The sequence below is a fragment of the Palaemon carinicauda genome, chromosome 18 (assembly GCF_036898095.1).
Source record: "Palaemon carinicauda isolate YSFRI2023 chromosome 18, ASM3689809v2, whole genome shotgun sequence".
NCBI classification, from domain to species: domain Eukaryota; kingdom Metazoa; phylum Arthropoda; class Malacostraca; order Decapoda; family Palaemonidae; genus Palaemon; species Palaemon carinicauda.
Genome location: NC_090742.1, coordinates 18,495,428 through 18,521,033, shown reverse-complemented (window position 1 = coordinate 18,521,033; position 25,606 = coordinate 18,495,428). Strand labels below are relative to the sequence as shown.

The 25,606-nt window shown below is 43.1% G+C and overlaps 1 long non-coding RNA gene across 2 annotated transcripts in view; it reads left to right on the top strand.

The window, feature by feature from the left end:
* The window catches only part of LOC137657654 (uncharacterized), a 53,568-nt gene that overhangs the window by 5,286 nt on the left and 22,676 nt on the right, over window positions 1–25,606 (top strand). For both annotated transcript variants that reach the window (XR_011047182.1, XR_011047181.1), the window contains exon 3: window positions 12,484–12,730. This is a non-coding gene — a long non-coding RNA (uncharacterized lncRNA). The remainder of the gene's footprint in view (window positions 1–12,483; window positions 12,731–25,606) is intronic.

Genomic DNA, 25,606 nt, shown 5'->3' with positions numbered 1-25,606 from the left:
AAGCAATTTGACATTATTTCATTAATAAAAAGGCCAGAAGTATCATAATTTTACAACTACAAGTACTGTACTGTATTCTAATTTTTTGCCAAAAGACTGATAGGCCTAATTTATACTGTAATGTACCCAAAATGCTGGGTAGAATTATATCGGAAACTTTCCATTGTACATGATAGGAAAAATATGGTGAAAAAGGATGGGTTGCCTAAGCATTCATTAACCAATGAAGAATTGAAGTTAAATGGCTTTATAGGCCTTGTCAAATTTTACCAAATTTTCAAGGCTATAGCAATGCAGATATAAAAAATCCCCCCATTTTTCTCCCTGCATGCGAGGTACGCTTGTGTACAAAAGGTAGTATCGACATTGAGCCTCAATGTTACATTGTAGTCATTACTTGAAGGCCTTCCCGGATCCTAGCTATACAGTACTCACTTTTATCCAACTTGCTGCTTCCTTTCTTCCATTTTGCTATTCCTCTTAGTGCAACTGCAATGTTTAGACCCAGTTGCGCATGGGTGCCGAATGGCCCCCTTTGCCCCAGTACTGGGTCTTATTGGACAAATTAATGGATCTGATCTAATCCTGATTTACTGTATTCCTATACGTATGTAAACCTTTTGTCCTTTAAAATAGGAATTTATCTTCAATGGAGTTGAAATGACCAATGAATCGTTAAGGATGTACTGTAGTTGGATGAATACAGGTGGCATGAGTGGGAAGCCCCACCAACCTGCCTGTCAAAGACTAGTTCGTATGTCTTTGGCTGCACCGGGTACAGACATACTGTTGCACAGTCTTGACTGTTGGATCTTATCTTTCTTGTGATTGTGATGAGTTTTTATCTCTTGGGGGTGTGAGAGCTCTTGCTTTCAAGCTGAAGTACACCAAAAGGTAAGCATGTGATATGAATTTTGTTCCTATTAGGGAGAAACCTTATAAACCCTGTGTGTTTTGTACCTTTGTGAAGGCTTGTCTTTGGAGTGTTGTTCCTACTCCTCCAATCTAGAAGGTGATGAAATCAGATCGTAACTCGTCTTGCTTCTTGGCGGTTTTTTGCCTTAAGAGAGAGTTACCCGATTTGAATCGAGTGTTGGCTGTGTTGGCATTTATGGCCGTGGAAGTTACTCATTTGTAGGGCTCAACTATCTCTGATATTGTTTACAAAATTTTGATCCCTGTGTTGTAATGTCAGTGAATTTCCCAGTGCTCTCTTGGAACAAAATACCCAGTGTAGTCATTTGAGTTGTGGCATTGGAATCTCTTGTAGCTTCCTCCTCAGGGAGTGTAGTCATTATTGGTTGCCCAAACCATGGATCCTCTATGACAACAAGGAGTAATAGTCGACAAAGGGAAGGTGAGTTCTCCCTCTCTCTTCCTCCTTAACCAATCTCCTCATGGTTGACAAGGGTCTCTCGTGGAAGACCATGCGACCAAGCCTTGCCCTCTGGCTTGGGTTTAAGGAAGTTTCCAGCTTATCCGAATCATAGAAATGACCACCAGGAACTTCTTCCTCAGCAGGGGTTAGAATTGCTTCATCTGTTTTTGCCCTTTCCAGGCTCAGTCCAAGAGGGGTGCTAGGAGGAAGGAGGAGGGGGGGAAAGTGATGCAGAATAATGTTCCTTGCTGCCAATAGAGGGATTTGTTGCCTTGCACATTTCCTCCTATTCAAATCCTTTCCATACCTACCTTCCAGATTCTATATCTGGACTTTCAACAGAGGTATGGCTATTAGATTTTTGCACTTGGTGTTTTATGACCTCCACTCTTCTCGTGTTGGCTCTTCATGAGTCGTTGCAGGGATGGAGTTGAATCTGTAATCCTATCTGCTGAACCAGTACAGTTCTAATCAGACCCTGTTTATTTTGAAATTTTTCTCCTTACTTGGCCTCCAGAAAGGGTTCATCTTCCAGGGAGGAAAACTTCATGCTTTTGGTGACCCTAGGGACTAATCCTAGCTTGTTTTATGATTGTAGGATTGTGACTGAGAAAAGTTTGGTCTCACGCCTAAGCGGAGGATGGATAAGCATACTTATGAATGCTCTTAGACTAGGAATTTTTCCTTGCTTTCCTATTAGCAAAATTAAAGTGATAGTGCACCTGTTCCTGATCTGTAGGAACCTTTGAACCACTCATGGTAGCAAGGGAGAATTGTTGGCTAGAGTGAGTTTGCTACCTCTTCTTCCACCCTTACCAATTCTTCCTTCCCCCTCCTAATCTTTTCTTCAGGAATTTCTTGGAAGAAAAAATAAGCTGTAGTATTTGAGCACAAGGGGTCTTGCTAAAAGTTCCTTGGGAAATATAGCGTATTCTTTTCTCTTTCAGGAGGGAGCTTCTGTTCTTACTCAATGACCATTTCCTTAGGGTTCAGTCAGCTGGATCTTTAGTCCTGGTGATGGTGAGCATTGCTCTTACCTCCAACCTCATCGTCCCTGTCAATCATTTGGTTAGATGGGTTTCTGTCTCCTTCGTTGTCTCACAGACACTCAGAAAAAGACCCATTACCAGTCAGTCTTGATCCAATTCAGAACTTTCTCAATCCTATTTCTCCTTGTAAGTTGACTCCAAGTTGCCTAGTGACACGTCGGCTCATTACGGTGTTACTTGAGAAAGATTTAACTCCTATGCGAGTGTCTTGCCCTTCTCAGCCCCAGCAAGAGCAATAGTGAAGTGTGCACACAATGTTGCTTCTGACTTGGTGAGGCTGCTTGTTTGCAGCTGCTACATTTGGTTAGTGTGTACCTGTGCCATCTCATGTAATACCTTGTAACTGTAGCTCTGTCAGTAGCCTTCTTGGCTACCTGTCAGTGTACTTGGACCACCTCATCACTTGACGCTAGCACTCTTTTTCGTTGGACTAATAGCATTTACATGTTTGCACGCACCTGTCTTTTTACGCTCATTCATCATCTTGGAACATTCACATGCTTGCACTTGCCTATATATTGGCACGGAAGCATGTTTGTCTATTAGCACAAGATCTTCTTATCATGAGTACTACCCCCCTCTCCCCCATGTGGCATGCACTCATTGGGCCTTGATGTGTCTACTCTTTCCCCTGAAATGCACTCTACTGCTGGTGCACAATCTCAGATTGAGAATGCTCTACTGTTTGCACTCGCCCTTCTATAAGGCTATGCTTGCCCTCTAATGAGACCTTACGTGTGCTTAGAAAGCTATGCTTGCTCACCCTCTTACAAGGGCTTACATTTGCCATTTAGTAGGATAAGAAACTTGATAGTTTTATGTTCGCCAGAAAATATTGCGAGGTAAGAGAAGGCTTACTGGGAACATTCCTTCCCCCAGTGATATGTATCGGTATGCAATACAAGTGCTTACACACCTGCTACCTGTGTTTTCTCACAAGAGTGCGCACACTAAAGGTAGGAGTAAAGGTCTCGCCCTTTTCATCCTTTCTTGCACAAGTACCTTCTAAGTTCTAGAGAGAATGAGGAAAAAGATGCATACTGTACCAAAAATTGCTCCTTCGGGAATAGACGTCGGTACACGCTGCTTGTCAACCAAGGTTAGTCTTGTACCGAATGCGATGCCTTCAAGTAAAGGCTACTGCTACACTTGAAGGGGAAGATGTTATCTAAATAGGTCAGATCAAGTTAGTTATGTCTCCGACAATCTCAGAGTATGTGAGGACAGTACGTACTAAGATCATGCCTTGCCAATCGTTGGGGAAAGGTCCCTTGCCAACCGGGGTGAGTTGGATACAGAGTATGTTCTTGCCAAATGCACAAGGCAAGAGGTTATGTGCCAGAAATGCCTATTTCCCTGAGAATATGTTTGGTGACAAGGTTCATGTAATCAGTGCACTTGTTCAATGTTATGTAATCAAACACTTCACATATCTTCAGTGACTTTCAAGTCTTATGACTTTTGGTTTTTGCCTCGTTCTTGCTCTTCCATTATACGATACTATGGCAGAGGAATGTAGGACTGTTTTCATTACACATACAGTACATGCTACGAGATTTTACCAACATGAACGCTTGTTTTCCTTGTGGTGTGCCCTACCCTATTTGCATTTCATCTAAAGGAGAATGTTCTGTTTGTAATTGCTCCCTGCAAGACAGGTTGGCTTTTTGTTGTTCTTCATGATGAGGTTTTTCCCCATTTATTGCTATTGCAAAAGTTAAATGATCGGTTACCATGATCGAGGACCTTATGATCATTTACCACAAATAGGAACTCTACAATAGTGTACTGTGATTGGGAAATTCTCGATCATCTACAGCGATTGATGACTCTACAATCATCTACCACTATTGGGAATGCTTGGCTGGTGTATAGTAATCGGGAATCGTGTGATCACTTTCTAAGGTCGGGAACCTTATGATCGTATATAGCAATCGGGAAATTTTAAATATTAAACTTAGCCGGTGAATATATATATAGCTTACGTCTCCGACGGTCGACAGATTCCAAAAACTCGCGAGCGATCGCCATGAAGGTTGCTGGGTGTGCCCACCAGAGCCGACTATCGGCCAGATACCGCATATACTTCTCAACCAATTCAGTTCTTCTCTGTCGGTGGTAGTGACAGCATTGGTTCCGCTCGCGCTTAACCTCAAGTTTCTACCGATTGGTGAAGTACTTGTTCATGGTTTTATTGCTTTCGCTGTGTTGGTTATCTTCGATAAAACTCTTGAAACCCTTTTTTGATTATTGTTGCTGAACTTGGCTTTCTTTTGGATTTTCTTTGAAATTTTCATAATGGCTGACCCTTCTCCTGTCTATCGTAAATGTGCGAAAGACTGTAATACTGTAAACGTCTTCCTAAAGCTTCCATTGATCCTCATACTATTTGTGTTAATTGCAGAGGTAATTCTTGTCAATTAGGGGATCGATGTGAGGAATGTATTGTTTTATCTGAATTCGAGTGGTTGGAGTATGAGAAATATACTCGGAAACTCGAAAGAGATAGGGTGAGAAGAAGCTCTCCTAGATCTCTAGATTTTTCCTCTTCCCATGCCCCTGAACCTAATCCTTCTCCTGTAGTGGTAGTTTCAGAACCCCCTATTGGCACTAATGAACCTTCTATGCGTGATATGTTATTGGCCATTCAAGCGTTGGGTGAGAAGGTCGAATCGTTGGCCTCAGACAGAAATCAGCTTATGTCCGACGTTAAAATTTTAAAGGGTCAAAGTGGTAAAGTGGAAAGTGCATCAAATGTGTTTAGTGTTTTGCCGGATGGTTCGTCTGTTCATGCTTGTCACTTGCCTAGTCCGAGACCTCTTTCAAGCTCCCCTGCCCCAGGGAGAAGGAATGTCGTAGGGCTTAAGGGAGTGAGAGGTGTAAACCAACGTACAGACGTTCCCTCAAAGGTATCAGACGTTGCTCTTCAAGCACGTCCTTACCATAAGACGGGGGAAATGAAGTTCTCCTCGTCTTCCGATGATTCGTCTCATAAGAAACCTTGGCGTAAGGTTTCAAGACCTTTGAAACGCAAGTCGGTCCCTTCAGGACAGGTCCAGCGTCCTGGCTGTAGTCATTGGGACAGCTCCGACCGTATTCAGTCATCGGATGATTGTTCTCCTGTTAACCGCAAACGTGACATTGAGTTCGAGGGTCCCGTTCGGTGCAATGACTTGCATGCGCAGACGTTGCCGACGTCACGGTCGGTTTTGAGTCCTGTTGACCCTAAGTTGAGTGTCTTACAAGACATGCAGTTAAAACTTTCATCCTTAATGGAAGTTTATGATCATGCCCAGGTTCGTAAGGAACCTTTGCTTGCGGTTCGTCAGTCCGGCAAGCGTGATTCAGGTCTTCAACCTCCTAAGCGAGATTTGTCTCGTCATTCTGACGTTATCGCTAATGTCAGCGGTGCTGTTAAACGTGATTCTGATCGTGTTCCTCGTCAGTCGCGTCAGTCACGTGACGTTGAAATTCAGTTTCCGCAGTTACAGCGTGACTTTGAGCTGCAGTCGCCGCAGTCCCGATGTGACGTTCATCGGGCGACTCCGTTGTCCCGACGTGATGTCGACCGCCAGTCGCCGCAGTCTCGTGTTGACTCTCAACCTCAAGACCTTCAGTCTTTGCAGTCTCGACGTGACGTCGTCCCCTCGACTTTTGCTGCTGCTACTTTGCATATAGATGTGGCCTGTCAAGCTTTGCCGCCTCGGCATACTGTGTTTTCCCCGTGTCGCAAGACTTTACCTTTGTTGGATGATGTTCCTTCGGATGAGGAAGTTGATGATCCCCTTCCTGCTGATGTGCCTGTGGGGATCCATTCAGATGGGAAGGAGCCTAGGGTTGTCCAGCAATCCCTTGACATTAAAAAGATTATGCTTATCTTTAGGGATGTTTTTCCCGATCATTTTGTTACTGCGGCTCCACGTTCGCCGCCGTCTGAATTTACTTTAGGCATGACTTCATCGACTCCGTCGTTTACGAAGTTGGTTCTCTCTCGCTCTTCTAAGAGAGCCTTGCATTTGTTGGGAGACTGGTTAGTAACCAGGAGAGGTTTAGGGAAGTCTTCTTTTGCCTTTTCCCCTTTCAAATTGGCTTTTCGTGCGAGCGTATGGTATGACACGGGAGAAGTTCTCGGCTTGGGAGTGCCTGCCTCTGCCCAGGGAGACTTACCAAGCCTTGTAGACTCTCCTCGTCGTCTAGCCATGAGACGCTCGAAGGTTTGCTGGTCCTCCACAGATCTGGATCATCTCCTTAAAGGAATTTTCCATGCCTTCGAGGTTTTTAATTTTTTTGATTGGTCCCTGGGAGCCTTAAGTAAGAAGGTCTCGTCATCGGACAATGATGTCTCTATTCAGATAATGTCTTGCATGGACAGGGCAATAAGGGATGGCTCTAATGAACTGGCGGCTACGTTCACAGCAGGAGTTCTTAAGAAGAGAGAAACTTGTGTTCTTTTCTTTCTGCAGGGGTTACTCCCTGTCAGAAGTCAGAACTTCTTTTTGCTCCCTTATCTTCGACTTTGTTCCCTCAATATCTTATTAGAGATATCGCGGCATCTCTTGTTCAGAAGGACACGCACGATTTAGTGGCCAAGACTGCTCGTAAGGTTTTGCCTTCTTCTTCTCATGTCAGCAGACCCAAGTTTGACACGCCAGCGGCGAGATTTATCCCGCCTTTTCGTGGCAGAGCCCCCAGTAGGGGTAGCTCTCGTTCCGATAGCAAACGAGGTAAGAAGAGAGGATCCAAATCCTCACGTGGTAGAGTCTGACGGCCCACGTCCTCAGACAGCGGTAGGGGCCAGATTGACCAACTTCTGGCAGGCCTGGGAGAAGAGGGGTGCAGACCGGGAGTCTGTTTTGTTGCTGAAGGAGGGTTACAAAATTCCTTTTGTACGAAGACCTCCGCTAGTGAAAGTTCCGATAGACCTCTCTCCCAGGTATCGAGAGGAGACAAAGAGACAGGCGTTGCATCTTCAAGTTTCTCTGTTGTTGGAGAAGGGGGCGGTGGTGAATGTCTCGGACCTTCAATCCCCAGGTTTTTACAACCGTCTCTTCCTGGTTCCGAAGAACACAGGAGGTTGGAGGCCAATGCTGGATGTAAGTGCTCTCAACGTGTTTGTTGTAAAAACAAAATTCACGATGGAGACCACCAAATCCGTTTTGGCAGCGGTCAGAGAGGGCGACTGGATGATCTCTCTCGACCTGCAGGATGCGTACTTCCACATTCCGATACATCCAAACTCTCAACATTATCTGAGGTTTGTGTACAGGAAGGTGGTGTATCAATTTCGAGCACTGTGCTTCGGCCTCAGCCCTGCTCCTCTTGTTTTTACAAGGCTCATGCGGAATGTAGCGAAGTTCCTACATTTGTCGGGGATCAGAGCCTCCCTTTATTTGAACGACTGGTTACTCAGGGCGTCGTCCCTTCATCGCTGTCTGGAGGACCTCAAATGGACTTTGGACCTGGCCAAAGAGTTAGGTCTCCTGGTGAACATGGAGAAGTCAGAACTGACTCCATCCCAGACCATTCTTTATTTGGGGATGGAGATACAGAGTCTAGTTTTTCGGGCTTTTCCGTCTTCCACCATGATGGAGCAGGCTTTGTTCAAAGTCCGTCTCTTGCAAGAGAAAAGCAGTTGCTCTGTGAGAGTTTGGATGAGTCTCCTAGGAACTCTTTCGTCGCTGGAGCAGTTTATCTCTCTAGGGAGACTCAACCTGCGCCCTCTCCAGTTTCACCTAGACCACCATTGGAACAAGGAGAAGGGTTTAGAGACGATCTCGATTCCAATCTCCGATTCAGTAAAGACTTGTCTAGCTTGGTGGGACAGCAACATAAGACTTCGGGAAGGTCTTTCTCTTGCAATCAAGAACCCAAACCATGTGTTGTTTTCAGACGCATCGGATTTGGGTTGGGTAGCGACTCTGGACAATCTGGAGTGCTCGGGTCTTTGGTCCACAGACCAGAGGAGTCTTCACATAAACTGCAAAGAGCTTTTAGCAGTCCATTTAGTGTTAAGGAGTTTTGAGAGTCTGGTTCGAAACAAGGTAGTGGAGGTGAATGCAGACAATACCACGGCCTTGGCATACATCTCGAAGCAAGGAGGCACTCACTCCCACTCTCTTTTCGTCATCGTAAGGGACCTTCTCACTTGGTCAAAAGATCGAAACATCTCTCTTTTGACGAGATTCGTCCAAGGGGAGTTGAATGTCTTAGCGGACTGTCTCAGCCGAAGAGGACAGGTGATTCCTACGGAGTGGACGCTGCACAAGGATGTGTGCGAAAGACTATGGATGACTTGGGGTCGACCCACCATCGATCTCTTTGCGACCTCTCTGACAAAGAGGCTCCCGACTTATTGATCTCCTGTTCCAGATCCAGAGGCGGCCCACATAGACGCATTCCTTCTGGACTGGTCTCACCTAGACATCTATGCCTTTCCACCCTTCAAGATCCTAAACAAGGTGCTTCAGAAGTTCGCCTCTCACGAAGGGACCAGGTTGACGTTGGTTGCTCCCCTCTGGCCCGCGAGAGTGGTTCACAGAAGTACTTCTATGGCTAGTAGACATTCCAAGAAGTCTACCGTTGCGGATGGATCTCCTGCGTCAGCCTCACGTAAAGAGATTTCATCAAAGCCTCCCCGCACTTCGTCTAACTGCCTTCAGACTATCGAAAGACTCTCTTGAGCTCGAGGGTTTTCGAAGGAAGCAGCTAGAGCGATCGCGAGGGCTAGAAGATCCGCTACCATCAGGATTTATCAATCTAAATGGGAGGTATTTAGAGACTGGTGCAAGTCCTCCTCTATTTCCTCTTCCAGTACCTCTGTAGCACAGATTGCAGATTTTCTGCTTTATCTGAGAAACGGTCGCTCCCTTTCTACGTCTACCATTAAAGGCTACAGAAGCATGTTAGCTTCTGTTTTCAGGCATAGAAATTTGGATCTATCTAATAACAAAGATTTTCAAGACCTTCTTAAGTCTTTCGAGACTTACAAGGAGCGTCATATTTCTACTCCTGCTTGGAACTTGGACGTGGTCCTGCAGTTCCTTATGTCAGACAGGTTTGAACCGTTAAATTCAGCCTCCCTGAAGGATCTTACCCTTAAGACACTTTTCTTGGTGAGCTTGGCTTCTGCGAAAAGGTTTATTGAGATACATGCTTTTAGCAAGAATATCGGCTTCTCCGCTAATAAAGCAGTATGTTCTCTTCAACATTTCTTGGCCAAAAATGAACTTCCGTCTCGTCCATGGCCTAAATCATTTGAACTTCCCAGTCTATCTGAGATTGTTGGGAATGAAGTTGAAGGAGTGCTGTGGCCCGTTAGAGCTCTTAAATTTTATTTATCTCGAACTAAACCGCTGCGAGGTTTTTCAGAGGCTTTATGGTGCTCCGTTAAAAAGCCCTCTTTGCCCATGTCGAAGAATGCGTTGTCTTATTTTATTAGACTATTGATTAGAGAGGCACTCTCTCATTTAAGTGAGAAGGATCGTAATTTGCTTAAAGTTAAGGCTCATGAAGTTAGAGCGGTAGCAACTTCAGTAGCGTTTAAACAAAATAGATCTCTTAGAAGTATTATGGACGCGACCTTTTGGAGAAGCAAGTCGGTGTTCGCTTCATATTACTTGAAAGATGTCCAGACTCTTTATGAGGACTGCTACACGTTGGGACCATTCGTAGCAGCGAGTGCAGTAGTGGGTGAAGGTTCTACCACTACATTCCCTTAATCCCAATATCCTTTTAATCTTCTGTTGAAATTTTTAATCTTGTTTTGGGTTGTACGGGAGACTAAGAAGTTTTTCGCAATCTTTTGATTTGGCGGGTGGTCAAAATATTGTTTCTTGAGAGCGCCCAGATTAAGGGTATTGATGAGGTCCTGTTGTAGGGGTGTTCACCCTGATTATAACAGCTCCTGGGAGTCTTTCAGCATCCTGAGAGGATCGCTGGGCTTCGTGAGGATAGCGGACTAATGAGGCAGAGTAATCATCAGAGTCGGCTTCCTTATCAGGTACCTATACTTAAGTTTGTTTTTTGAATATTTGTCAAAAACTCTTGAGCATACGCCTTTATTGTTTTAATACTGGTCTCTACCCACCACCATGGGTGTGAATCAGCTATATATATATATTCACCGGCTAAGTTCAATATTTAAAAATTATATTTTCAATTTAAAATAAATTTTTGAATATACTTACCCGGTGAATATATATAATTAAAGGCCCTCCCCTCCTCCCCGATAGAGACCCTACGGACTGAAAAAAACTGAATTGGTTGAGAAGTATATGCGGTATCTGGCCGACAGTCGGCGCTGGTGGGCACACCCAGCAACCTTCATGGTGATCGCTCGCGAGTTTTTGGAATCTGTTGACCGTCGGAGACGTAAGCTATATATATATTCACCGGGTAAGTATATTAAAAAATCTATTTTAAATTGAAAATATCATACTTATGATTTGTTACAAAGATTGGAAATCATGCGTTTGGGAACCACGTGGTTTGGAAAAGTTTTTGGAGTTTACACAAGTGCCTCAAGGGTTCATCACTTTTGAGCCACCAGGGAACTAGTTTACCTGCCTTCCAACATCTCTGTGGATCTTGGCTACTTAGCCTTTAAGTCCCTGTTTCTGTGATTTTCATTACTGTAGTTTATTTCATATAATAGTGTATCAAAAGTCGAGCTGCCTGTCTTAATATTTAAAATTAGACATTCTCTTCTTTGTGAATTAGTTATCCTATAACTTTTATGGTTTGCAATGGAAATTTGAATATTGTACAGTCATACATCATACAAAGTAATATTCCACTTGAAGTTACCATTAGTTAAAAAAGACGCTGAAAACTAATTTGTCTCTTTAAATCAATAATTTTTGTTACATTCATAATGAATAATTTTATTAGAAAGACTTAACAGTTTGTACTATGAAATGACTCATTCTATTACCTACAATTTGGGGTTACTTGTAGGATGTCCAAGTGTTAGTTTTGGAACCAATTGGCAATTTGACATTACCTGTGGTGAAAATGTATTTTATTACAAGTCATAAACTGATAAAAGGGTTTGTAACAACACTGCCTTTCTGGAAAGGTTTTCAATTCACAGGGAGGCATCTCTCACCCAAGACTCCAAATCTAGGCTTAAACTTGAGTATGAACACTTTCAAATACTGTATTAGGCTAAGTTTGTAAGAATAGACCAGCATAAATTTCTAGGAAATAAGGTAAATAAGATTATCACTATACAATTGAGGGAAAAGGGAATGAAACGAATTATGTTGATTTTAGAATTGAACAAATTTATTAACGAAAAGTTATAAATCTCGGGGACACATAATCAGAAGATAAATTAAATGAATTGCTAGTGTAAGTAAGAGTACTAGCGCTCTCTCATTTAAATGAGCATCGATGCTACTTTCAGAACTACAGTATTTTGAACATAAAAAAATTCATAGAGCTTATATTATTACAAAAGCCTATGTGGTAATTATCAAGCATATCATAGAAATTAATAAATAAACAATAAAAATTAATTGTAGTACCATGACTAAATGATGTTAATCACTCTGTGATCTTCGATAGTCGGTACATTATGTGATGCTGTGCAACTTTTGACCATAGGTATGAATCAAACAAGGGGAAGACGATATTCTAGAATAATTCTTACAAAGAAAATATATAATTTTGAGTGTCATTCTGCCATAAATGGGGTTTTTGTTACTCATGAATTTACAGTAAATCAAAGTTAAATGATCGTAACTTCTACATGATCTAATCACAAAAAATAAAATGCAAAACACGTTTTTAGGCTACAAAAATTGAATTAAGTACTGTCATCGCACTATGTACGATTTATATTTTTGTCGAATTCTCCTGACATAAATACAAACCCACATTCTTTTTTACCCAGCTACGCTGAGTTATTACTAGTGAAGAACTAAAGGTTTTTATAGTTAGGAAAAATACAAATTACTTTCATATATGTCATATTACTATAGTTATCACTGATTGTGCATATAATAATTATTTTTAATGGCTAAGTAACTTAGAGTATTTTATTATTTTTTTCAGAATTATGAATACATTCTGGAATTGTTTGAAAAAGAGGCAGGCCTCCAACAAAAATCAAATGGATCAATACAGAGTCATGGACGTTCAGTAGAATGGCCCTGGAATACAATGAATATCTCAAGTACTTGTTCCATGCAACCTAAAAGTTGGAGTCACTAATTGCCTGTCATGTGATTGATTTCAGTGTATGATCGTGCTGATCAGGGAGAATTAACAAGAGTTTTACCTTTTATCAGTCAAAGGCCAGGTAAGACAGTTATCTTAATTGCCTAATATTTTCAGTGTATTTGCTAAGGCATAGAAAAGGTATGGGCCTAGCTTGCTCCTCTTCTGAGACTCTTGGAAGTGAATTAAGATAGGCCTAGCCTACTTACTCATTGGGCTTTGAAAATTACATTTTCAATAAATCCTTTGGTGGATGACTAATTACTGTAGGGTACGTAACTACTCCATTTATCATAAATATGGCTATTCTCTATTGCAGTTACTTGATATTTCCATATTTGTCTTTATTCTGATAGCCAGAAGGTAGTTTCACCTCTTGTACACTGTGGATCCTAACCATTTGTAAGCCTGAAGGGTAATGAACAGATGTCTATTCATTCCATTGAGGCACTAAATTATCTCCTAGTCCCTTACATTTGCTCTCAGGTGGTTGCTTTGTTCAAACTCTTATCCAGGGTGTGTAAATAATCCCAATTTTTTATTTAAACCACAGAATTCATTTTGAAAGGAAAAGCCGCAAAGATAAGAAAAATAGGAAAATATTTCACTGTCGAAAGTAAAACTTGTTGTTTCCGTTGGAAAGAGGTATTGGTAAATCAGATAGGCGAGTAAACAGCGCTTTGCTATTTTTAATTTTCTTCTTACTGTATTTGAATAGGCTCCTTAATGCGGTATTAGTACAGTATTGAGTTTTCTCTTACTAGGTTGGAATTTAGATCTATGTCTAAGATTTTGTAAAACCTTGATTTTTATACATACATCCATACATATACCAAGGCACTTCCCCCAATTTTGGGGGGTAGCCGACATCAACAATGAAACAAAACAAAAAGGGGACCTCTACTCTCTACGTTCCTCCCAGCCTGACAAGGGACTCAACCGAATTCAGCTGGTACTGCTAGGGTGCCACAGCCCGCCCTCCCCCGTTATCCACCACAGATGAAGCTTCATAATGCTGAATCCCCTACTGCTGCTACCTCCGCGGTCATCTAAGGCACCGGAGGAAGCAGCAGGGCCTACCGGAACTGCGTCACAATCGCTCGCCATTCATTCCTATTTCTAGCATGCTCTCTTGCCTCTCTCACATCTATCCTCCTATCACCCAGAGCTTTCTTCACACCATCCATCCACCCAAACCTTGGCCTTCCTCTTGTACTTCTCCCATCAACTCTTGCATTCATCACCTTCTATAGCAGACAGCCATTTTCCATTCTCTCAACATGGCCAAACCACCTCAACACATTCATATCCACTCTAGCTGCTAACTTATTTCTTACACCCGTTCTCACCCTCCCCACTTCGTTCCTAACCCTATCTACTCGAGATACACCAGCCATACTCCTTAGACACTTCATCTCAAACACATTCAATTTCTGTCTCTCCGTCACTTTCATTCCCCACAACTCCGATCCATACATCACAGTTGGTACAATCACTTTCTCATATAGAACTCTATTTACATTCATGCCCAACCCTCTATTTTTTACTACTCCCTTAACTGCCCCCAACACTTTGCAACCTTCATTTACTCTATGATGTACATCTGCTTCCACTCCACCATTTTCTGCAACAACAAACCCCAAGTACTTAAACTGGATGCAAAATGGTTTTATTTTGGGGTGAGTTTCCAGAATTTTCCGCATTCCATCTCCCCACTCCATCCCTTCCAGTTCATGGTTTCAGAATTCTTATTATAGAAATGTTCAAACAATTTAAAAAGGGATCTAGATCAGAATTTAATGGTTTATTTAGACTGCAGGCTGGAGAAAAATGAAAAAAATTGAAATCTCTTCAGTCACTTATAACAGAGCCTCTGATTTCTTCAGCATTATTATTGAGGTTTGGAATACTTAACAGGAAGTTGTTCGTCCCGCAGTGGCTCAGGCTATGCCAGTCACCTATCTAAAGCAAGTGACTCTTCCAATGTCCTTATTTTTTAAACAATTATTTAAACAGGTCTTGCCAGTTACCCATTCAGAGCATTTGCCTAAAAGAAGTAGTTTTTCACCCCTCTCCAGAGGAAGAATTCCAAATTTGTCTTTCAGAAAAGGTTAGAAACAACGGAGGAGTTGATTCAGTTATCAAAACTGATGTTTCAATCTCTGGATGCTAACAGGTTCTTACCGATGATAAGCAATTTTTTCATACTAAATTAGGGTACTGTACTTGAAGAACAGTCCCTGATTCTCCAAACTTGTTTACGTCAACAGATAGTATAACGAATTTGTCTGGTGTACAGTCAACTGTCGGCGTTGCATCACCTTAATTGGATATCACGAGCTGGTAAGGGTGTGGCCCTAACCCATGGCATATCACATTCATGTAGCATAACCTTTGTCCTTAACGTCTGAAACTAGGAAGTTTTAAGGTTAAATCTGTTAACAAACTTGTAAATGAAGCACAACTTAAATTGGACCAGCATTTTTCTTACATCCAAAAGAAAAACCGCAGAAAATTCCTATCTGTTATGTCATTTTCTTTTTAGAAAAATGCTATAAGTAAGTCATTAACCTCGGGGACCCCTTTTGTCAATGACCTTCCCTTAAAGCCAAAAATATTTAGTTTTTATGATGGTGGTTTTCCAGTTTTAAAAGTGGATTCAGATATTGAATCCTTCCTAGGTTTACAAGTCGAGTATGCTGAGCAGTCCTTTCTAGATAATGAGAAATTTTCATTCTCTCAAGAATGGGAGCATCGTAAATGCTGTATATTTTGTGTAGTAAGTGCAAGTAGTGTTGGAACCAGTGGTTTTAGCCTGTTTCAATTTCTGCAGACACTGACTTAAATTATGTAAAAACATCCACTAACAATGACTCTTTTTGTTAAGCCTGTTCGCAGTTAATATTTTTTGTTTATTATGAATTCTGCGGAATAACAGAGTAGGAACAGAAAAAATTCTTATGTTGAGTTGTCTTTAGGAATTATATACAATTCTTTAGTATCCTTAATGTTGAGATTGCGTAGTGTCCAAATCCTTTTCAGAACTAGCACAAATGCATTTAAATCCTATACTTTAAGAATAGATTTTTCCTTACGATAGAATGTTTTAGTCTTAAGGTTCGAGCACATTGATGTTGGTTCCCATTATGGCCCCTCAAAGTAGTTTGTCAAAAGTGGCTGAGCAGGTTAATTCCAGGCCTTGAAGTGATGTAATTTTGCAAACCTATTTTGTTAAACAAGTTAAACCTTTGACTTTTCAACATTTTCCTAGGCCTCCTTCTTATCAGTCTTCACTTCTTGAAATCATTATAGCTGCTGAGGTGAATCCACCAAGAGTGATAATTAAGTTAAAAAAATAAAAAAGGTTTATTTGAAAAAATAAATCTGCTGCATATAACAGGATAGGAAAATTTGACAACTCTAATAAGTGGCAACAATATATCACAAAGCTATGGGTAAGACAATCTTGTTTCCATCAAACTTTGAATTTGCTGTGACCAAACTTATAGGTGACGGTAGTTCGTCATTACTGTGCTCTTTCATAAGCATTGGGACATTTATGGGACCAATGAAGAATAGCCCGCTATATAATGCACATTCAAAGCTCCCCATCTGCTTCAGAATGATTTTACTGCCTTTGTTCAACATTAATTTCTTTTAGTAACTTTTATGTAGTAGTTTGGGAACACAGTAATACTGATTTTTCTTTCTTGATACAGGAAATTTCTCAGATAGCTTTATATTGTGATCAGAGAACTGTAGTTGGTGATGAACATAATTGTAGCGATCGTGAGGTTATTGTTATAATACACACACATGTGCTTGACCTAGAAAACAAATGTTACTATTTAGCTGATGTTACATAGTTTACTTTGATACCATCTTCTGATTGTGGGAAATAAGGTTGAATTTTAATAAAAGTGCCAAATTCATTAGTTAGGTATTTTTTAAGAAATGTATGTAGTTCATCTCATTAATTGTACAAATAATTGGTGTATAGAAGTCTTTCCAAGTTTATTTAAGACCTGTGTCTTCTGAGAAAATTATTTTAGTTCCTCTTTATGTTCCTACGGTTAACAAGGTAGTTAATGACAAGTGATGAGCTGTCGAAGACAGTTCACCTTTTTCTTCGATCTTGATGAGTTCTGACATACTGTTGCATCTTATGCAAGGTTGTTATATACTTGTCTCATGCTTCTAAGTCTGAATAGTTGATATTGACTTTGTGTTCATGATCAAATATCTTTCACAAGACTCTCCCATCTCTATGGCTTCACGCCTGGAGACTATCCAGCATCTCCTCTCTCAGAGAGGCTTTTTGAACCAGTTGCAAAAAGAATGTCTGGTTACTTGCAAAAGTCCTTTGTTGCAGTATACCAGGCAAAGTGGATAGTCTTTTGTGGTTGGTGTCGTGGAAGGAGTATCTCTCCACTCGATGCCACTATTACATTGATAGCGGAGTTTCTTGTATACCTTTGGGAGGAAAAACTCCTTTCGGCCTCGGTGGTGAAAGGCTATCACTCAGCCTTAAGCCTCACCTTTAGACTGAAGGGAGTAGATCTTTCCACTTCGTTAGAGCTTTCCTTACTCATACAGAGTTATGAGATCACTTGCCCCCAGTCGGAGATAAGACCTCTTCCTTGGAATGTGGTTCGCGTCTTAAGATCCTTAAAAGACCTCCCTACGAACCAATATGCCATGGAACAGATCATAGCCTCGGTGTAAGATGCATTACTACTCGCTTTAGCCTCAGCAAAAAGTTAGCGTACTTCATGGTCTCTCATACAACATCGCCTATTCAAGGGGATGGGGGGAAGTGACACCTTGCTTCGTCCCTGAGTTCATTGCAAAGACTCAAAATCCGGGGTTATTGGACCCTGGATTCCGGCCCTTTCAGATTAGGTCTACATTCTGTAACCAATGACCCAGATCAATTGTTACCATGCCCGTTGAGGAGTTTGAGATATTATCTTGAATACACTGCAGCAACTCGGCCCCGACTAACATCACTATTTGTTAGTTCAGGTAGGATTAAGAGGAGGATTACTAAGAACACTATTTCAGCCTGGATTTGCATTCATAGACAATGCTCTGAATCCAGAACCTCCATCAGCTTGAGGACCTAGAGCTCGTGATGTCAGGGGCATCAGTACGTTCCATGGCATTCAAGCACAATTACTCTGTGTTGCAGGTATTACAAGCGGGCGTGTGGAAGAATCAGACCACCTTCACCGCCCACCATCTCCAGGACGCGACCCACAGGAGACTCGATATGTTTACTATCGGTCCTGTGTTAGCTGCACACAGGCCGTTTAGATAATACTTTGAACTCTTTGCTGGACAAGTAACAGATGGTTGAGGCCATTGGTTACCTGGGTAAGTCTGGGATGAATGAGAGTATATCTGGCCTATTTCCTTTCTTCATCTTCCTCTCATGGGGATACAGCACTATGGGTCCCTCTGTAATCTGGCTTCAACTTCTTCAGGTAAGAACCACTTCCCTTGTGCAACCTAGTCTAGTTATAAAATTAAAGACGTCCCCAATGCTTCCTGCGAGGTAAACATGGGGAAACTTCTATTTCATATGTGTAAGGTTCCTATTTAAACTGAGAACATTCTTACCTAGATGTTCATATGCTGTCTCTCTATCTCTCACTTGGTATTGATGAGAGAGGGGGCTAGGTTTCCCTTGATTACAGTCTAATACTGTACTAGGTAAGCCCAGGTCCATGACTAAGTCAGTAATTGGCTTACCACCCTCCTAAGGGTGATTCATCAACATAAATAAGACAAGGTTTGTTAGTATGGGAACAAATGACAAATTCATAGATAATTTGTGTTTTTCCCTAACTTAAAAAACCTGGAGTTATTTATATAAATTGTCCCACCATCACTTGTCCCCCGATAAGTCCTGCCTGCAATAAAAAAGTGATGTTCACCAATGTTTAAGTAGATGTAGGTGGCTGGGTACCCCCCAGTGGTTAAGTAGGGTTGCCACCTCGCACTTTTAGTCTAATGGCTACCTTCCAGCTCCGCTGAAAATATATCCCCAAAAGTAACTCCAGGTGTGTATTATTTAGGAAAAAATACAAATAATTTGTCATGTTTCCGTTTGTTTTCCCCTTGCTTCTCCATTTCTTTATCCCCATTGGGATTCTTTCCCTATTGGGGCTCCATTGGGATCATAACATTTTTTATTGGAATTTTACTGTATGGCCAAATGCTAGTTCATTAGGAGTAAAACTAATAGTGCAGAGACTTCTTGAACTTGATTTCAGCATCTGATGAAATTTTCAAGTATCTCTTGGCTCTCTGGTGGTGATATAAAGTCAAATAAATATGTTGAATCTTTATTACTTTCAATTGCTCTTGAAAATACTTGAGATATAAAGACTATGCCCGTGTCTCTCTGGATATTCTCAGGCATACCAGAATTTTCATAATTGTTAGTCGTATCAATTTACGTTGGTTTTTCCTTAGTCAGTAATCATCAGTAGATATAATTTTTCCTTGCTTCTTGGTAAAGGGCTCACCGTATAAAAAAAACTACATTTTCTAGTAGTACCCCCTCTGACCTGTAGGCATGACCTGATTCGGGTTTCTTAATAGGGGACATTCATGACTGCGTACTTGCAAAATTCTTCGTGACTTTCTTCATCTTGACCAAAAATATGATTTAATTATTCTTTTGAATATTTTATCCCTACCTAAATAACCTCTAATATTATCATAAACTAATTCTAACACTTTCAAGCATAAAATTCCAAGGATAAATTCACACTTTTCTTATTTATGTCTTCTACACAAGCCATTTTCATATGAAAATATTGGAAAACAACTACGTGTTTTAACATGAACTGTGGTTTGCAAATTTGATTAAACTTATCACTCAGTGTATTCTTAAAAAATTTAATTACCGGTACTTCCATGTCATCTTGTTTGAGATCGAATTAGCGTATCTTTATTAACAGAAATTTGAGGGGTACTAATACTGTCATAACTGCCATCCTTACTGTTGTTTGGACCTTCAGTCTTCTCACTGTGTTACTGTTATTAGCACTTCATTCCCTATTATCAAAAAGGCTTAAATTAGAGTTATCCTCGGTATCTAATCGTAAGTTGATTACTAATAAGGCTGTTTTCAATATTTAACTTAGCCGGTGATTATAATAGCTGCAGCTCTGCTGCTCGACAGAAAACTCTACGGAAAAAATCCGCCAGCGATCGCTATGCAGGTAGGGGGTGTACTTCAACAGCGCCATCTGTCGTCCAGATACCCAGTACTCATTGTAAACAAAGAACTCAATTTTCTCTCTGTCGTGCTACCGGCAAGACCTACTAATTCGCTGTTGCTAACTGGATTTGTTTTCACAACTATTTGGTGAAGTACACTATTCTAGTTTTGAGCTTTCGCTGTGCAGGCTTTCTCTTCAATAAATCCTTGCATTCTTTTTTTGATTACGGATTATTTGATGATGACTTTGGATAGTTTTTGAATTCCCCTTTGACCAATTCAAAATGGCTGACCCTTCTCAAGTCCCAAAATTCAGGAAGTGTAATGCTAGGGACTGTTCAAGGCGTCTTCCGAAGGCCTCTATCGATCCTCACACTGTTTGTTCTAATTGTCGGGATAAAACCTGTCAATTGGAAGATCGATGTGAGGAATGCGTTGGGCTTTCGGAATTCGATTTTATCGAATTCCAGAAATATACACGTAGGCTAGAGAGAGATAGAGTCAGGAGAAGTTCCTCTCGTTCTGTTGAAATTTCCTCTCCTCATGCCCCACAACCTATTCCTTCCCCTGTAGTGGTTGCTCCTAATCCCCCTTCTGGCACTCAGGAACCTTCGATGGCTGATATGATGCGTGCCATCCAAGCTCTGGGTGAGAGAGTTGAGTCCCTGGCTAGTGACCGTAACCAGCTCATGGCGGACGTCAAGGAGCTGAAGTGTAAAAGTGCAGTGGGAAGTGATAAAGTGAGTGATAGTGTTGTGGATAGTGTTGCGCTTGAGGGTTCGTCTGTTCGTGCCTGTCGTCCTCCTAGTCCGGGACCTCTTGCAAGCTCCCAAGTCCAGGGGAGAAGCAATGTCGTACGACCAATGGGTTCGAGAGGCTTTAATCAGCGAACAGACGTTCCCTCCGTGGTTTCGGGCGTATCTACCCAAGATCGCCCCTACCACACAAAGACGAGAGAGCCCATTTATACCTCGTCTGCGGAAGAGGTTTCTCGCAAGAAACCATGGACCAAGGTCTCACGACCGTTAAAGCGCAAGTCGGTCCCTTCCGCGCAAGTCCAACGGCCCAGCTGTAGCCACTGGGTCAGTTCGGACTCGCTGCAGTCTTCCGATGACTGTTCACCTCCTAAGAGAGGCAAAGCGGTACCGCCTCAGACTGTTACACCGTCTGTCGCCGCACCTGCTCCTGCAGACCCTAAGTGGTCTTTGCTGCAGAGCATGCAGTCCCAATTAACGTCTCTTATGCAGGACTTGCGTGCGGAGAAGGTTGCTGCTGCACCAGCTAGTACAGCCTCTTGCCTACAACCAACCACACACTCGGTTGTGCGTCCTGTGGACGCTGAGGCAACCTTCTTGCGCACTCCAGTTGAGAGAGTTCCGCCACCCATGCGTTCCAGTGTACCCTGCCAGCCGCATGTTGACGTTCAGCGACGCACGGAGCCTTCCGTTGACGTTCGCGAGGTACAAAAACCGTCAGAGTTGTTTTGTTTTGACGCGGTGCGTCAACCTCCGCAACCCAGTGTGGTTGCCACTGCTCACCCACATCAGGCTAGACAGTCTGGAGTAGACGCTGTGCGTCCCCGCGCTGCTATGGTTGTTGCCAGCTCACAGACTGGGCAACAGTTCCATGACGTTGCGTCCGGCTCAGTCACGCATGCACCCGTGCGACCGGACTCAGCTAACCAGCCGTTACCTACTCCATTGCCGCTTCCTCCTCAATACTCGGATGATGGACTTTCGGATGATGATGGTGCTGCTCACGTTGATGAACCACATTCGGACCTGGAAGAGCCGAAGTCCACGCAACCCTCTTTGGACTTTAGAAAGGTTTTAGCTCTGTTCAAAGAGATGTTTCCGGACCAGTTTGTGTCTGTGGCTCCGCGCTCTCCTCCGTCAGAGTTTGTTTTAGGTATGCCGTCATCCTCGCCTGCCTTTACTAGACTCGTCCTCGCACGCTCGTCCAAGAGAGCTTTACGAGTGATAGGAGAATGGATGCAGTCCAAAAATAGTCTAGGGAAGACAGCCTTTACGTTTCCCCCTGCTAGACTCTCTTCTAGATCGAGCGTCTGGTATGCCACGGGAGAAGTTCTCGGCTTAGGAGTTCCTGCCTCTGCCCAGGGCGACTTCTCAAGTCTTGTAGACTCTCCCCGCAGGCTAGCCATGAGACGCTCGAAAATATGTTGGTCATCTTCGGACCTAGACCACCTTTTGAAAGGGATATTTAGAGCCTTCGAGGTCTTCAACTTTTTAGACTGGTGTCTGGGAGCTCTAAGCAGGAAGATCTCTCCGACAGAGAAGGAGACTTCCTTGCTCATCATGTCCTGCATGGACAAGGCCGTACGTGACGGGTCCTATGAGCTTGCTGCATCGTTCGTGTCCGGAGTCCTCAAGAAGCGTGAGAACCTTTGCTCTTTCCTGTCAGCTGGAGTGACACCTTGTCAAAGATCCGAACTTCTGTTTGCTCCTCTTTCTAAGTGCCTCTTTCCAGAGGACTTGATTAAGGAGATTGCTGCTTCTTTGATACAGAAGGACACTCATGACCTGGTTGCGTCATCTGCTCGCAAAGCCACCCCTTTGCCTACCTTGTCAGCTAGACCAAGGATGGACACTCCAGCGTCCCGATTTATTCCGCCCTTTCGTGGCAGAGCCTCCAGCAGAGGAGGTGCTCGTGCCGAAGGGAGACGTGGAAAGAAGAAAGGAACCAAGTCCTTTAAAGGCAGAGTCTGACTGCCAGCTTCTTCAGACAGCAGTGGGAGCCAGACTCAAGAACTTCTGGCAGACCTGGGAGAAGAGAGGCGCAGATGCACAATCTGTGAAGTTGCTCAGAGAGGGGTACAAGATCCCGTTTGTACGAAAACCCCCTCTAGCAACGTCTCCCATCGATCTCTCTCCCAGGTACAGAGAGGAAGACAAGAGACGAGCATTGAAACAGGAAGTGTCTCTCTTACTAGAAAAGGGAGCGGTAGTCAAAGTCCTGGACCATCAAACCCCGGGCTTCTACAACCGTCTCTTCTTAGTGGCAAAGAAGACAGGAGGGTGGAGGCCGGTGCTAGACGTCAGTGCGCTGAATGTCTTTGTCACAAAGCAGACGTTCTCCATGGAGACCACAAAGTCCGTTCTAGCAGCGGTCAGAAGGGAAGACTGGATGGTCTCTTTAGACCTAAGGGACGCATACTTCCACGTCCCCATCCACCCAGACTCCCAACCTTTTCTGAGATTTGTTTACGAAAAGGTTGTCTACCAGTTTCAAGCCCTGTGCTTTGGCCTAAGCACAGCCCCTCTTGTGTTTACGAGGCTGATGAGGAATGTAGCCAAATTCCTTCATTTAGCGGACATCCGAGCCTCCCTCTATTTGGACGACTGGCTTCTAAGAGCTTCTTCCAGTCGTCGCTGTCTGAAGGATCTAAAGTGGACTCTAGATCTGACCAAGGAATTGGGTCTCCTTGTCAATATGGAAAAGTCTCAAGTGGTCCCATCCCAAACTACTGTATTGTGTATTTAGGGATGGAGATTCACAGTCTAGCTTTTCGGGCTTTTCCGTCGGCCCCCAGAACAAGCCAAGCCCAGTTATGCATCCAGAACATGCTGAAGAAGGAACGATGTTCAGTCAGGCAGTGGATGAGTCTGATAGGGACACTATCATCCCTGGAACAGTTCGTATCGTTAGGAAGACTACACCTCCGTCCTCTTCAATATCACCTAGCTGTTTACTGGAAAAAGGACAAGACGCTAGAAGCGGTCTCGATCCCCATTTCCGAGAAGATGAAGTCTTGCCTGACTTGGTGGAAGGACAGTATCAGCCTCAGAGAGGGTCTGCCCCTGGCTGTTCAGACTCCCAACCACGTTCTCTTCTCGGACGCATCGGACACAGGCTGGGGCGCGACATTAGACGGTCGGGAATGCTCGGGAACTTGGAACTCGAGTCAAAGGACAATGCATATCAACTGCAAGGAGCTACTGGCAGTTCATCTGGCCTTGAAAAGCTTCAAGTCTCTCCTTCAAGGCAAAGTGGTGGAGGTGAACTCGGACAACACCACGGCTTTGGCGTACATCTCCAAGCAAGGAGGGACCCACTCTATGACGTTGTACGAGATCGCAAGGGACCTCCTCACCTGGTCAAAAGGTCAAAACATTTCGCTAGTAACGAGGTTCATCCAAGGCAACTTGAATGTCATGGCAGATTGCCTCAGTCGAAAGGGACAAATCATTCCAACAGAATGGACCCTACACAAGGATGTGTGCAAGAGACTTTGGGCCACATGGGGCCAGCCAACCATAGATCTCTTCGCAACCTCGATGACCAAGAGGCTCCCAATATATTGCTCACCAATCCCGGACCCAGCAGCAGTTCATATAGATGCCTTTCTCCTAGATTGGTCACATCTAGACCTATATGCATTCCCCCCGTTCAAGATTGTCAACAAGGTACTGCAGAAGTTCGCCTCTCACGAAGGGACAAGGTTGACGTTAGTTGCTCCCCTCTGGCCCGCGAGAGAATGGTTCACCGAGGTACTTCGATGGCTAGTGGACGTTCCCAGAACGCTTCCTCTAAGGGTGGACCTTCTACGTCAGCCACATGTAAAGAAGGTACACCAAGGCCTCCACGCTCTTCGTCTGACTGCCTTCAGACTATCGAAAGACACTCGAGAGCTAGAGGCTTTTCGAAGGAGGCAGCCAGGGCGATTGCTAGAGCAAGGAGGACATCCACCCTTAGAGTCTACCAATCGAAGTGGGAAGTCTTCCGAAACTGGTGCAAGTCAGTATCTGTATCCTCGACCAGTACCTCTGTAACTCAAATAGCTGACTTCCTTTTATACCTGAGGAAAGAACGATCTCTTTCAGCTCCCACTATCAAGGGTTACAGAAGCATGTTGGCATCAGTCTTCCGTCACAGAGGCTTAGATCTTTCCAACAATAAAGATCTACAGGACCTCCTTAAGTCTTTTGAGACCACGAAGGAGCGTCGTTTGGCTACACCTGGTTGGAATTTAGACGTGGTACTAAGATTCCTCATGTCAGAAAGGTTCGAGCTGCTACAATCAGCCTCATTTAAAGATCTCACCTTAAAGACTCTTTTCCTGGTTTGCTTAGCCACAGCTAAAAGAGTCAGTGAGATTCACGCCTTCAGCAGGAACATCGGATTTTCATCTGAAACGGCTACATGTTCTCTACAACTTGGTTTTCTAGCCAAAAACGAGCTACCTTCTCGTCCTTGGCCGAAATCGTTCGATATTCCAAGCCTATCGAATATGGTTGGAAATGAACTAGAAAGAGTCTTATGCCCTGTGAGAGCTCTTAAGTTCTATCTAAGACGAACTAAACCTTTACGAGGACAGTCAGAAGCTTTATGGTGTTCAGTTAAGAAACCATCTTTGCCTATGTCAAAGAATGCTTTATCCTATTTTATCAGACTGTTAATACGAGAAGCTCATTCACATCTGAGTGAGGAAGACCAAGCTTTGCTGAAGGTAAGGACACATGAAGTTAGAGCTGTCGCAACTTCAGTGGCCTTTAAACAAAATAGATCTCTGCGAAGTATAATGGACGCAACCTATTGGAGAAGCAAGTCAGTGTTCGCGTCTTTTTATCTTAAGGATGTCCAGTCTCTTTACGAGGACTGCTACACTCTGGGACCATTCGTAGCAGCGAGTGCAGTAGTGGGTGAGGGCTCAACCACTACAATCCCCTAATTCCATAACCTTTTTAATCTTTCTCTTGAAATGTT